Consider the following 16,273-nt stretch of genomic DNA (forward strand, 5'->3'; position numbering starts at 1 on the left):
GCTGTTCCTTGATGGTTGCTGTGTGACTCTAAGATCCCCATCACAAGTAATGCCTTCCCAAGCACAACAGTCAAGAGAATCAGACCAATTGAGATAAGGAAAAGGAGGAGAGGTTGATATGTTCCCAGAGAAAGCCAAGAGGGACAGTTTATCAATCTGACTACAAGAGGAAACATGAACAACAAACAAGGAGAAGAGGAATAAGGGGACTATGATAGAGACCATGAAGTTCGAAACCATGTAAGAATTGTAAAGGGAATATGCAGAGGAAGATGAAGATGGTGATGGCATGAGAAAAACTGACAGAATGGTGTGTTTGAAGTGATGGTTGGTCATGAGCAGGGGATCCATGATAGACCTTCTGGTATCCAAACAGCAAGCTCATCTGAATTGGCAAAGGCCGAGATTCTAAGGTCTGATGAAGCAAAGAAGAACAAGCCATGAGCAGGGGATCCATTGAGGTAATGAAAGATTCTTTGAGCAGCATTGTAATAAGTATCAAGAGGTTTGCATAGAAATTGGCTGAGTTGTTGTACACATAATCAATATCTTGCTTGATGATGGTGAGTTGCAAAAGTTTGCCAACTAACTGCCAGTAACCAGCAGCATTACATAAAAGTTGTCCATGATTTGCCATAAGTTTAATAGAAGGATCAGAAGGAGTGTTAGTAGGTTTAGAACCAATCAAACCACTGTCATCGAGAAGTTCAAGAATATATTTTCTCTTATTCATGTGAATTCCAGATTTGGACCTTGTAATTTCAAGACCGAGAAAGTATCTTAAAGATCCTAGGTCTTTGATTTTAAATTTGGTATCTAAGATGTGCTTAAGATGATTAATTTCTGCCATATCATTGCTAATTAAAACAATATCATCCACCTAAACAAATAATGCAGTAAAAGAAGGAGAAGCAGATTTGACAAACAAAGCTTGATCTGCAGAAGATTATTCCTAATTAAGAGAAAGAAGAGTAGCATATAAGGTACTATGCCATTATCAACAAAGGGGAAGTAAACTAGGAGGAGGGACAAGATGAATTGCCAAAAGCTATGCTTTTAGATGATGACATTTTCCTGGGTAAAGTTATAGATAAACCTAGTAAATTCATGAAGGGACAAATAAAGAGAACAAGGATGTTTTTTGATGAGGCAGAGAAAGGAGTTGCAGAGCTAAACCCTGCTAGCAGGTGGCCAGTGTGGGCATCCACAAAGTCAGTTCAACTAACATGCACACTAACTACAACAAAATCTATCTAAGGGTAATCTAAAAATCCACTAAGTTGTCTAAAACAGTTTTTAATGTTCATCTAACACAACTAAGAAGTACTTCTTTTGGTGAAATTCAAATCAATTTTAGAATGAAAAGCCAAACAATTTAAACTACTACTAAACTAAGTGAGTGAAATCTATCAATTTAAGACACTACACTAATAATGGTCTAAAAACAACTAATTAGCATAGGAAGTGTTGATCATCAATATCATCAAGACTAACGTCACAAAGTTGTGGTGATGCCAAGTTTTTCTAAATTTTATCTAAAATAGAGTGGCACTTCTAAATTACTTCTAAACATTTAACAGTAGTAGACCTTGGTGGAACATCCTTCAACACCACAGAACCAGATTTGGAGCTAAGACTATCTCTTCCAGCTGCTGCCATTGAAAACAGTGGAGAGTTCTAGTAATTGTAATGCTTTTGTTTACAATTATGATTTGAAAAAACACATGAACAATACATGCATCGTTTCAAGAGTTGAAACCCTTCACAATGGCGTTTCAGAGGTTTGTTATGGCTGGTTATACACCTAATTAAGCTTAGTTATATATATGTTTAGGGTTAGTTAGTACAATATAATGAATGTGTATACCCATTCCCTGCTCAACCCTTCTATAATCCCTTATACCCCTATACCACCATTATTCTTCCCAAATAATTTACCCTTAAACTCACTATGACCCCTGGAATCATCTCCACCCTAAAACCAACTATATTTCCTAGTTACAATATTCCTTGCATGTTCCCTGCACATGCCGAACCCTTTCTTATTATCTTTCTTTCCCAACATAACCACGATGAGAAACTAAGCCCTTCACACATTATTTCATTCATGCTACCCAACCCGAGGCACTCTCACTATTAAGTCCTTCACCTGCAACCTACCAACCTCTCCCTCTCTTCCACTCATACTCCTTTTCCACAACACCTACACCCACCACCTCCTTTCTCCATAATTATTCTACCAATCGACTCTCATTCCCTTCAATGTTCACACCTCACTATACCCTTCTTTCCTTTTTCTTCCAACTATGTGATATATATATAACCTAACCAGTACTTGATACAAAGAACTTATGCATGAAACCAACTTCTTCCTTTACTACCAACCCACACCAATTATGACAACCTCAAAAGGGACTTAAGCTTACTTCAGTACGTTGCAATACTAAATTTTGATATAGAACATTCTAGCACTGCATTAAATATTTACAGGCCCAGCCACTTGACAAGGAAAGAGACTTAGTCACTGTGACACTAAAGAAGAAAGAATCGTACCAGTCTATACAATTCAAATACAAAACAACATATTGTTTACCAAACGAAGCAAAATAACACAGTACAAATCATTTTTCTACATCTAACAAACTTTAAATGCAAACGAACTCACTCACATTCGCAACTCCAGATGCTATATGTCTCAGTCCATAAAACCAGTACGAATCTACTTAACCCGCCACACAGTAGCCTCAATCGATGCTTCCAAACACTCCAACCACGGCTTGCGACCCGAACCATAGATGTGACAAATAAAACACACAAAAATGAGATTAGGGTTCACGATTTTCACCATTAAACAATTACTAAGCATTACAATTTACTTACCAGATGAAGCTACTCTTTCAGCGCCCAACTACGGCACCGCACCGAACAATGAGGCCCAACGACAGTGTTTGATGAAGGATTGATGAAAGTCACAGTTCGAAACAGAGAGAGACGGAAGAACCAAAGCCACACCGAAGAGGGATGGAGACAACAACAACCAGACCGAAAGGGCTCGAAAGAAGGGATACGACAGGGTTCGAGAGAGATAAGAATGCACCACGGTTCAAGTGAAAACAAAGCACCAGGTTCGAATGAGAGGAAAGCTCGAGCTGAGAGTGTAGGGTTCCAGCTTCAGCGTAATTAGAAATACATTTTTCTAATATTATTTCCCAAATCCGTATGTAATATCTGCAGATAAAATTTGGTTCCAACTACATACGGATAATACAGGTTATATACAGATCCTATCCTTGGGTAATTTTCCCGCCACCCCGCGCCAACATTATATACGGATATTATATACGGATTATCCGTATATAAAATTCCGTATATAATATCCGTATATAACGCCTTTCTTTAACATCCGTACATAATTTCCGTATATAATTCCCACTTTACATACAACTCTAGATCCGTATATAATATTCCGTATGTAATACACTTTTTTCTTGTAGTGTGTTCTGTGGTTTTGTTTGTGTTTTGAATGTAGGAATGGCATCCTCATCAGGAAAAAGATTGAAAACCATGGCAACCAAGAGAAAGGAAAAGGAACCAGAGCAACCCCAATCTAGTAGGTTCCTCTCTAGGAAACATGAGAAGCACTTTAAAGTGGTTCAGGACAGGAGACTTCTGATGGAGAGAAAGGTTGGAATGATACCTAACCTTGCTCCTCAATTTGGAGAGCAAGTTTTAGGGAATGACTGGGGAAAGCTAGCCACTTATCCTGCACCTGCCAACATAGCTGTGGTTAAGGAATTTTACACCAATGCAAAGAAGATTGGTGATTATCCAGCTGAGAATTATTTGGGCTATGTCAGAGGACATGCTATCAGGTATGATCCTGATTCAATTAATAACTTTCTGGACACTGTATGGGCTGGTGAGCAGTGCCAGTTTGCTCTTTGCATGGAGGAAGGTGCTGATTATGAGGATGTGGAGAGAGTACTGTGTATACCTGGAGGACACTTCCAAAGGAATCGATCTGGCTCAGTGGTTAACATTAGGAGGACAGATTTGACTCCTCTTGCAAAGTATTGGATGGCGTTTTCTCATGCCAACATTCAGCCATGTTCACATGTGTCAGATATTACTCTCAGCAGGGCATTCTTCATCTACTGTGCTATCAGAAACTTGAATGTTAATATTGGGCAGGTGATAGCTGATGAGATTAGTGTGTGCGCCAATACTTCAAACAACAAAGCACCACTAGGACATCCTTCTTTGATCACGCACCTTTGCAAGATAGCTGGGGTGGACACTTCTGCTCCACCTTTTGAGAGGCCAAGAAAAGCTATTGATGAGGCCTACTATAGACAGTACTGTGGAGGTGATGATACAGCTCAGCCAGTTCCACCACGCCGTGCTCGTAGAGAGAGAGGGCCAGCATAGAGCCAGACATCTGCTGAGACACATGAAGCAGAGCCATTCCAGATGAGGGACATGTATATGTCTCTTATAGGGGCTCAGTTGCAGTCCATTCACAGAGGGCAGGTGGCCACTGCTGAGATGATTGTGGGGATGTATGATACACCTCCAGCCCATAGGTGGACTATGGATGAATTCCATAATGTGGTAGCATGGCCAGAGGAACCAGTGCATGGAGGAGGAGCTGAAGCAGCTGAAGCTTCAGCTAGAGATATGGAAGAAGATGAAGCTGATGAGGATGATGCAGAAGAAGATGATGAAGATGAGGAGGAAGAGGAAGATACAGAGGACAACTCAAATTGATGAGGAGCTGAGATAACATTTACTGATGAATGCTATCATGTGCTTATGTTTTGTGGTTTAAGTTTTTTGAACTTATTTGTTTTTGTTTTTAGATTAGGGTTTGATGTACTCTATTTGAAACCTGGTTTCTTGTGATGGTTTGCTATTAACTGTGATTGTGTGATAAGTAATGCTGAATGATGCTTATGATTGATTGATGTTGAGATAGATGTGCACATTAAATGCTTATACAGGTGATTCACAAGTTTTGTGAACAAATGCAGGATATTATGATTGTGATTGTGAAATTAAGCAGAATGTGTATGTCAAATGTGAATGAGCTTATATGTGAGATTTTGAGCTCCAGAGTTGTTATTGTTGAATGCTATTACTTTGAAAGCATGAATGATTTTGCCCAGGTGATGGAATCGTACTTGACGAAGTCCTCCTTTTGTATTTTTACTTTTTATAGTTTAGCTCTTAAGGAGCATGGGTTACTATAAATACCCAGCTCCTTTATTGTATTGTCACTTTTGAGATTAATGAGAATTAAGTTTTCTGAAATAGAAACAATTCTCTCTTGAAAGTCAGGCTAGAGAGTCCAAAGACTCCCTCTAGCCACCTTCCAAGCACACTCTCATTCTTTCATTTCTTCAAACTTCACGGTGCTTCTCTTTCATTTCCACGCTGATCCTCCACTGCCACATCTGGCACGCGTCAGCTGCCAGTACGTCTCCAGCTTCCTTGCATCAGCGCTCTTCAGCCACGCGTTCTCTGTCGAACGCATCACTTTCCATTTTCCCACTTTTGCATCCACATTTCTCTCATTTTCCATTTCGAAGAAACCTCATCTGCTAGGGTTTCTCCCTCTCAAACGCATCATCATCACAGTAAGCCTCTACTCCATTTCTATCTTCACAGATCCACGTCTCTTCCTCCGTAAGTTTCATTCCTCTTCATGAATATACATCTCCTTCCATATTTGCACCTCATCTTCACCATTTCTTTTGATTTCCACCGATTAAAACCTTGTTTCACCTTCGATCCAGACTTTCCACCGATTGTTTTCCTCCAATCTTATGTTTGAACCGATTAATCGGTTCATTTTGAGTTTTCCCTCTTTTCTAGGGTTCGTTCATGATTTTAGGGTTTTCTATTCGAGTTTAATCTTCTGTTTTTGTTCTTCTTCGAGTTTTTGTCCATTTCCGCTGCGTCTTCACTCGTCGGAGAAGCTTCGAGGAGTCCGAATCGAGCTCGCACAGCTTCGGTCGTCAGCTTCTCGGGCGTTCGTCCATCAAGTGGTATCAGAGCCAGGTTGAACACGCTTCGAAGATAAGTATCACTTTCCTTGCGTCTTTTCGCTTTGTCTTGATTCTGAGTATTTTGTGTTGATTTGTTGTAATCTGTGTTTGTCTTTGTGTTCTGGTTTAACGCTGTGCGTTTAACTTCTTTCATTTTAGCGTTTATGTTTCGTTCATTGTTTCTGTTCTGAGTTTCCTTCAATTTCTGAGTTAAGTTTGTTTCGCCTCCCTATTTTATTCATTGTTTGTGTTGTTTCGATTTTGTTCTCACTGTTTCGCGTCTATGTTGAATTTTCTTCTTCTTCCGCGTTGTTCAACACATGCGTTTAACTGTCTTGCGTTGTTTCGGTATGTCTTATGTTGATTCATCTTGTTTTTGTCTTGTTTTGAGTTCTATATTGTGATTCGGTGCATCTGTGTGTTTAATCTGTGCTTGAGTCATTATTTTTTAGTCTTATTATCATTTTATTTCGGTGCAAGTATTGGTTTGAGTCTTTTCATTTGAAAATCACATTTCTGTCATGTTCTAGTCTTGTGCATTGTTTTTAATTGTCAGTTTAATTCGAGTTTAACTAGCTGATGCTTGTGTTTTGTGATTCATTTGTGTTGCTTGCACTGAGTAAGTTCTGTTCACCGTATATAAGCTATGACATTTAGATAAATGAGCTTGGTGGCAGATTTCAGTGGTAGAGATAATGAATCTCATGTTCTTGAATCTGTTTAATGATAGCTTTGCTTGGTTTCTGCCTAATCAATAACAAGTGCATACCAAGTGAGCAATGAAAGGCTCAGCCTAGCTCGGTTGCACATTGATTAATCAACAGATTTGTGATTTGGCCAGCTACACCGAACTGGTTTTTCTTTGAAGTCTGTGTTAATGTTTTGAGTGTGTGTTTGTTCTGCTTGGTATAAGTTCATTGCTAAGCTTCTAGTTCAATCATATTCAAGAGTCATTTGTGTTTGCTGTTTTGTTATTCAAGTTCAATTTCTACAGTTTTGGTTAAAAGTGAAATTTGATGCTAGAGTCAAAAGTTATCAATGAAACCAATTATGTCTTTTTTTTTATTAAGTTGAACCATTAATCTGATACAAGTCAAGTGCTGATTTGTAAGCTGCATTGATCTTAGTCTATTGTGGATTGTAGCAAGAGTTGTAAGTCAATAACATTTGAAGCAATTAAGGATTAATCCTACTGTTAAAAAAAAAAAAAGAGTTGAAGGACTTAGTGCAATTCACAATAGCTGCCTCTAATTCGGAACATCAAATATGAGAAATAAAACAAGTTTCTCTGAGGCACAATGTCAAACAGTTTGGTATGCCAATTTATAAATCAAATCTGTTCAGTATTGGTTCAACTTAAGTCCCTTTTCTTGCTTTACTAATCTGTTCTAGTTCTATTCCTTAGGTTCTATTTGAGTGCTCACATTATTCAAAGCTTTGTTTCTTGCTTGTCTTGGTTGATAACTCTGGTTTTGTCTATCACATGTGCAATCTATTCTGCTGATCTTAATTTGAAGCTTTTACTTGCTTTATTCATCTGATCTAGAGTTGTCTTAAGCAATAGATCTGCTGTGCTGTCATTGTTTTGTGGCTGTCTTACTATGTTCTGCATATCACTTTGCATTGTCTAGCCTCTGCCTGTTTGAGAAGTTGTTACACTCTGGTTTCTGGAAATTGAAAGAAGGTTTGTGTGCTTGGTAGCATCTTAGGTGGTGGTGGTCTAAAAGACTCTCAAGTCTTGAACTGCCAAGGGAGAATCTCCCTTCCAAACCTTTCCATTTTGAGTGCTTTAAGCTTTTAAAAAGAAGCCTGAGTGTTGTGAGTTTTGTAAGGCTGATTTGGCCTAATTCCTTGGCACTTTGAAATAGAGAATTCATTGTTAATCTAACTGTTTTGTGATTGTTCATTGTGCAGGAAAAGAAATTGGATCAATTAGATTGGAGCAGTTGTGATTTGCTTAAACTGACATTGCATTCATTTTGGATTATAAACTGCTTGCTGAAATCATTGAGATATTATATGTCTGAATGTGATTACTGATTTCATGGTTTGCTTACAATTGTTGAAATCTGTTGAATACTTATTAGCACCATCACTCTTTCTTTGTTGAGATCATTTTTCCCAAATGCATATAGAAAATATTTTCCTGGTATTAATCACATGCAGATTTCAGTTTTGTTCAGATTGATTGATTGCATACCCTTGCATGCCACCTAGTTAGTTGTTCATGGACTGATTTATGCATGAATTGATTTGCTTGGAGTAATTAGGCTTGTGCATGAACTTGTTTTAACTGCCAAAGCATCATTCCATTTGAAGAAGTGACTAAAGCACTTATTTTCCAATTCTGACGTTGTGGTTGAATTAAGCACATAATTCTTTTTACCCATTGGATTGATCAGAATTTAAATTAGAATTGAATGGTTGTTTAAATCAGTTTAGTTCAGCTTTGAATTACACCCATTGCATCTGGTTTAATATCCATGTCCTTGTGTATTTTGCTGGATTTGGTGCAATTTCTGTAAGCAGATCTGAACCGAATCAGTGCAGGGAGAAAGTGAAGAATGAATCTGCTGATTAGTTGAGCACAAGGAAGAACCTACAACAAAGTCCACTAAAGCCAACAACTAGAAATAGCATTAATTAGGGAAGTTGCTTAGCTATATTGCTTTTGTTTGTTTAAACTGTTTGTGTTATAGCTTGCAATTTGTTGGATGTTGTGATTTGCTGAATTGGGTGATTTTCTTGCAGTATAGCCTTGAAATCATAGTATCTCGTGAATGCAGATTTCAAGTTGAGAGCAAAAGGAATCTGCATCAACTGTACCGAGAGAAAGGGAAGTTTACTACCCTATATCTTTGTCTGCCATTTGTTTTAATTAAGTGAATCCTCACATCAGTTTCGGCATATGTGTTTGTAGAACTTGATCAATAGAAACCAAGAAGATTTGATAGCAGCAGTACTAAGTTGAGCACGTGGATCTTCATTTGAACAAGGTGTTTGGGTCAGATCGTGGCAGCAGCAACATCTCTAATTGGACAGGACTGAGATTGACACGAAGCAAAGTGGATTACGTGAATGTGGGTACCAAGAGCACCGTAGCATAGGATTTCAATTTTTGTTTGTATTTGTACTGGGTTTGTGTTTGCCCACTGTTAGTTTTAGTTTTTGTTTTGTAAAAGGGCCTTTTATAAAGTCCAAGTGTTTAGGAAGAGTCCTTGGTGCTCTTTCAAACTCTTGGCAACTTTATTTGCTTTTATTTTTTTAGCATAGCTAGACAGGTGAATGTGTCTTGTTAGCCAAAGCTACAAGCTTCACTATAGGAGTAGACTTTAATATTGATTTGAATTGTGTTTCTCGTAGGGGTCATTAGAGTCCGCTGGATTCTTAGTGTTTTGTTTATATTGATTTGTTTTGAGTTTTACGTTTAGGGGTGATTTAGGCTAAAAGGGATTAAACTCTAAGCCTTTTCACATTAGAGTCCGAGAGTCTAGTCTTTTATTTGTGCTTAATTGTTTGAGTTGTGTACTTTGTTTCTAAAGGTGATTTTAGTTTAAGGGGTAATTAGTTAGTAGCCTAAGACATTTCTGGCAAGGCAAGACTTGGTACTTAAGCAGCTCTTTAGCTCACCTCTCTTACCTGGGACTTGTCTAAGTGAAAGTTTTGAACCCTTTAGATTAAGAAAACTTTTAAAAACAAAGATGTTTTCTTATAGTTCATATAGGTCTTCTAGGTTAGATAAAGTTGATGAAATGTTTAAACAAGCTAGGAATCTTCCATCATTTGGTAAAGACATAGGTGCATTAACATACCTAGCTTGGGAAAAGAAATTGATAAAATAAATCCTTGGTTTTGTGAAGAGAGTGAATATTATGTTCTTAGTATATATCTCTCTAAGTTAGAAGTGCATGCAAGTGAGTGGTGGGATGAAAGACAATATCATGTTAGGAAAGGTAGAAAGTCCTCCATACGTGATTGGCATGATTTAAAAGCTTGCATGAGAAGAAAGTTTGTGCCTTCAAGCATTAAAAGAAACCTAGAACTAATTAGGGATTGCATTAATAATGGAAAATTATTTCTTGAGAGTTTAAATGATCATGGGTTTCTTCGTAGAGAATTAGAATTTGGGGCAACACTTAAGGAGATCAAGGATAAGAAAAGAGAACGAGAGATTGAGAGAAAAGAAAAGAAAGAAAAGAAAGAAGAAGAGAAGAGAGAGAGAGAACAAATAGAGAAAAGAGAAGAGAGAAGAAGAGAGGAATTAAGAAGAGAAGAAGAGAGAAAAGAAGAAAAGAGAGAAAGGCAAGAAAAAGAGAAGAAAGAAAAGGAGAATTTGTTACTGATGACAAATCCTATTCTTTCAAAGACGGTGGAACCTAAAAGGGAAGGTTTCCAAATCTTTACTTCTTTTCCAATAATTGATCACTTTTCAATTTTTGACTTCTCTTTCAAACCAATTGTCATGAAAACATTTTCAAAAATTGACAATTCAAATCTTGAGTTATTCTTATTTTTAAGAAAACAATTAACTCAAGATAAAATTGAATTTGGACTTCTAAAAATTTCAAAGATTACTAATCAAAGTATTAGAAGTTCTTATTCTCTTGTTTTTAAAGAAAAATTCTTTCTTGGATTGATATTAACCGAAGATATATTTGATGTGTATTGCAGATTTGTGTTTGATCCAGGAGGAAGAAAACTAGATCTAAAAGAATAAGGCCACTCGAAGATGGCCATGCTCCCAAAGATTGTGTGGAGTTTCTTCATAAGGCGATTGTCAGATTTGAGGACAAATCTTTTTTTTAAGAGGGAGGGTATGATGGAATCGTACTTGACGTAGTCCTCCTTTTGTATTTTTACTTTTTATAGTTTAGCTCTTAAGGAGCATGGGTTACTATAAATACCCAGCTCCTTTATTGTATTGTCACTTTTGAGATTAATGAGAATTAAGTTTTCTGAAATAGAAACAATTCTCTCTTGAAAGTCAGGCTAGAGAGTCCAAAGACTCCCTCTAGCCACCTTCCAAGCACACTCTCATTCTTTCATTTCTTCAAACTTCACGGTGCTTCTCTTTCATTTCCACGCTGATCCTCCACTGCCACATCTGGCACGCGTCAGCTGCCAGTACGTCTCCAGCTTCCTTGCATCAGCGCTCTTCAGCCACGCGTTCTCTGTCGAACGCATCACTTTCCATTTTCCCACTTTTGCATCCACATTTCTCTCATTTTCCATTTCGAAGAAACCTCATCTGCTAGGGTTTCTCCCTCTCAAACGCATCATCATCACAGTAAGCCTCTACTCCATTTCTATCTTCACAGATCCACGTCTCTTCCTCCGTAAGTTTCATTCCTCTTCATGAATATACATCTCCTTCCATATTTGCACCTCATCTTCACCATTTCTTTTGATTTCCACCGATTAAAACCTTGTTTCACCTTCGATCCAGACTTTTCACCGATTGTTTTCCTCCAATCTTATGTTTGAACCGATTAATCGGTTCATTTTGAGTTTTCCCTCTTTTCTAGGGTTCGTTCATGATTTTAGGGTTTTCTATTCGAGTTTAATCTTCTGTTTTTGTTCTTCTTCGAGTTTTTGTCCATTTCCGCTGCGTCTTCACTCGTCGGAGAAGCTTCGAGGAGTCCGAATCGAGCTCGCACAGCTTCGGTCGTCAGCTTCTCGGGCGTTCGTCCATCACCAGGTTTTCTATGATTGAATTAATTGCTTGTTTTGCATCATATGATCAAGGCTGTTTGTTGAAACCCTTTTTTATTGGCCAAATTTGTAAAAGTTAGCCCACTAAAAGAGAACACTTTGTGTTCAATCCTTTTGAACCCTTAGCCTTGAATATACACTGAAACCTTTGATTGAAAAATCTTTACCTTGAGTTAAGTAGAAGATCTTGTGTGGTATTGTTAAATATTGAAGTTTGGGGTTGTTGGGAAAACATGAAAAGCATTGAGCTACGAGCTAAAAAGTAAGAATATGCAAAGAAAAAGAAAAGAAAAGAAAAAGAAGCAAAGCTCAATGCAAAGGCAAAAGAAAGTTGGGAAAGAATAAGATTATTGTGTTGTTATGATTCTCTTAACTCAAGGATTTTGTGATCCAGAAAAACCAATTTTCTTGTTAGCCCAGCCACATTATAAGCCATAGAAAAGTCCTTGTGATGATGCATGCTTGTGAATGTTTTTGATTGTGGTAAAATGAAAGGCAAAGTTGATTCATGTAACATTGTGATAGTAGAGTGAATGAGTGATCATCTCTTATACACTTGAGTGTGAGTGAAACACTTGACTTAGTGAGGAAATATCACATGAAAACATGAACATCCATGCTTAATTGAATGATCATTCATGAAAATAGCATTTGTTGGAATTTAAATGACTTTGTGAACACTAAAGCATGTGCACATCTTGATTAAAATCTTGATCATAAGTTTGAGTGAAGTTGTTACTTATCTTGAAAAAGAGGATTTTTGAATGAGTAAACCATCATATGAATTGGTTGAAGATTGAGTTACATCTTATTTGCTTGAGGACAAGCAAAGTTTTAAGTTTGGGGTTGTGATAACAGTTGAAAAACTGTTATTTTTATGATTAAAATTGACACTAAAAGCAACCTTTACACTTAGAAACTAGCTTGAAATCATGTTTTTCTTTATATTTTTGGAAATAAGAGAGCTGGACAGGTTTATGCTTGATTTCAGTGTTTTTGTGCAGGTTTTAAGGTGAATTTGGTGAAAGAAATGAAGAAGAAGAGAATTGAAATCAGAAAAGACAACAAAAAGTGCAAAAAGGAGAAGCCGAAGTCACCGCTCAGCGGCAGTTTACCGCTGAGCGGCACTCAGGAGCTTGCGGGAGGTCCGCTGAGGGGCAAAATGGCCGCTGAGGGGAGAAAACAAGTCACGCACTCACCGCTGAGCGGTATTTTACCGCTAAGCGGCACTCAGGAGCTTGCGGGAGGTCCGCTGAGGGGCAAAATGGCCGCTGAGGGGAGAAAACAAGTCACGCACTCACCGCTGAGCGGTATTTTACCGCTGAGCGGCACTTTAATGGGCTTGGATTTGACTTTTTGTAATTTACGAATGATATATAAGCTTTAGGGTTTCCTAGGGTTAGGCATCTTTGGCGGGAACGAAGCAAACACTCTCTCTTCCACCCCTTTGAAGGAGGATCTTGGATGCTGAGGCTTCCTCTTCACCTTTTTAGGGTTTATTCTTTCATTCTTTCATTGTAATTCATTTAGGTTCACCATGAATATGGTGAACTAAACTCTGTATGTTTGTTGGGGAATCAATGTAATCTTGTGAAACTCTCATATATGGAATCTGTTTTTACATCTTTTAATTAAGACTTATGCTTTCTTTCATCATTAGTTAGGGTTTTTCCTCTTTGCTTAATGCTTGCATTGTTTAACTCATTCGATGCATGATTATTGGTTTTGTCGATGCGGGCACGTACGGGGAAGTCTAGATCCGGGGAATTTCTCCCAATTTTATATTGGTTGTCGTTAAGCTCCTGTACTTATGAACTGATCATTAGGAATGCTAGGAATTGTATGAACTCGTGATTAGGGAGAAGCCTTCTGGAAAGGTACATTAGAGAGTGGCATTAACAATGATGATTTGACTGTTGAATTCCTAAAAATATATGAGAGTGGATAAGATGAAATTGACCCCCAACAACATATTCATATCTATATTTCATTGAAAGTGTTTATCTTTTGCTTTTTGCCATTGATCAAAATTCATGCATACATGTTTATTTTCTGTCTTGCATATTAAACTCCAAATATTTCGTTTGTAAGTCTTAGTTAATCAAGAAACCACATAACTAAACTAGGCCGTGAGTCCTTTGGGAAGAACGATACTTGGTCTAACCAAGTTTATTACTTGAACGATTCGGTCATACTTGCCGATTGAAAACGAGTTTGTGACATCATAATTTGGTGTTCATAAATTTGTCCATCAACCATCCAAGATCCTCCTTCAAAGGGGTGGAGAAGAGAGTGTTTGCTTTGTTTCTGCCAAAGATACAAACCCTAGGACGTCCTAAAGCTTATATACTATTCTAAAATTACAAAAAATCTAGGTCCAAGCCCATAAGTGTGCCACTCAGTGGTAAAGTACCGCTCAGCGGTAAGTGCGTCAGTCGTTTCTTCCCCTCAGCAACCATTTTGCCCCTCAGCGGTCCTCCCGTGAGCTCCTGAGTGCCGCTCAGCGGTAAACTGCCGCTGAGCGGTACTTGCGGCTTCTCCTTTTGCACTTTTTGATGTTTTTTCTGATTCCATCTCTCTCCTTCTTCACTTCTTTCACTAAATTCACCTTAAAACCTGCACAAAAACACTGAAATCAAGCATAAACCTGTCCAGCTCTCTTATTTCTGAAAATATGAATAAAAGCTTGATTTCAAGCTAGTTTCTAAGTATAAAGGTTGCTTTTAATATCAATTTTAAGCATGAAAATAACAGTTTTTTAACTGTTATCAAAGCACACAAAGGAAACTAAAATTGAATGACTGGAAAAGCAATATAGAATTGAAAACAGCACAAACTAGACTGAAAACAGAAACAAAAATAGCATAAAGTGGATTGGAATTAAACAGCAGAATGGAAAGGCACTTAGCTATGGTTTGCGTTGACAACCAGAGCTCTGATACCACTTGATGGAAGCTTGCTATGGGTGAAAATCATTGAACCAGGAAGCCAAACAACAAACATTCTAGTGAGTAGAATTAAGGCAGCGGAATTATGCAGAGAATGGTATGGTTGCGGTGAAGAATAGAGTGGGTTAGAACCTCTCAGCTCAGAGGGCCTTCTACTTTGGAAGGAAGCTAGAGGTAAGGAGAAAGAAAGTGAAGAATTGGGTTGACTCAAGAGCAAAGGTAAGCTGGAATTTCATTTCTGCAACAATTAGACTAAGCTCAAAAGTATTTACAAAAGGGGGAAGAGGTCTCCTATTTATAGGAAAATAAGAGCCTCAAATCTGAAATGAAATTCAATCCAAAAGCAAATGAAATTAAAGAAAAGAAAGGCGCCAATTTGCTTCAGCTTCAAACATGCCTCATTCCAACTAAGCAGCACACGTGAGACAACACCAATTCTGAAACGTTGGGCTAGCTAGGTTATTGGCTGAGCTTTTTGATAGCTTTGGCAGCAAACTTCTCCCTCCAAGTCTCTCTTTTCACGTGCTCAAATGCTATGCTGGCAGCTGCTCCTCCAATTTCATTAATCCTACAAAGCAAAGAAAAATGTGCTTTTAATTATGGGAATAATGATTAATGTAAATTACCTTTCATAGAAGCAAAATGGTAGGTTTTCCTTCTTCCTCTTGAATCCTCTTTGCCATGGCTCTAGTAAGAGGTCCAATGTGTGTCTTAGATGGTCTTCCATCACAGTTATTATGATGTACTTTTGAAGGCTAGTCATAATATATCAACGTGGTGGCAAATTAAAATTATGTATTATGATAGGTCTAGGAAGACCTGTCATAGTAGACCTTTTTTATGGTTGTTAACTTAGCATCTGTCATAATACATGGGACACTGTGACAAACTCGAAATTAAAGAACCTGTCATCGAATCTCTTATATCCTAATTTTCACGTGTCCTCTCTAACCACATCTTCACGCTTCTCAATCCCTAATTTCTTATTCATGTTCCTTGTATCCTCTCTTTTCTTAGTTCATGATTCCGGTCACCAAACCATCAACACTGTGCAAGAACACTATCGTCGAGTTCGCTGGTCATAAAATCCCTAATTTCTTGTTCACGTTCCCTAAATCCATCAATTGAAGAGATCGAGTTTGCGAGAAGTATTTGGGAAGGGTCGGGTAACGAATTCCCTTTTGTTCTAAGGTTTTTTTGTTCGATCAAGCATTGAGTGTGTCGCAACCAGAATTGCGACGGGATGACGAGTCGAAAAGTAGACGGGTTTGAGAAAAAGATTTTGGGAGTCGCCACCATAATTTATTATGGAAAAACTATGGAAAACCATAAAATAAGACATGGTTTACGAAAACTAGATTTTAGGTTCGGGAATCGGTTACGCATAAGGGAAGGTGTTAGCACTCTACTACGCCTGCCCAAAGATAGTACCTTTAATTAAATGTATAAAGTTGACGTGATTTTTTCAAAATATTTAATTTTTCCTAAAAATAATTATATAAAGAAACTAATAAGAAACAAAAAAATATTTTTTGTTTTATGAACCCGACAATGATTGACTTTGCT

Source organism: Vigna umbellata, chromosome 5 (assembly GCF_029865625.1).
Source record: "Vigna umbellata cultivar VRB3 chromosome 5, Vumbellata_1.0, whole genome shotgun sequence".
NCBI lineage: Eukaryota > Viridiplantae > Streptophyta > Magnoliopsida > Fabales > Fabaceae > Vigna > Vigna umbellata.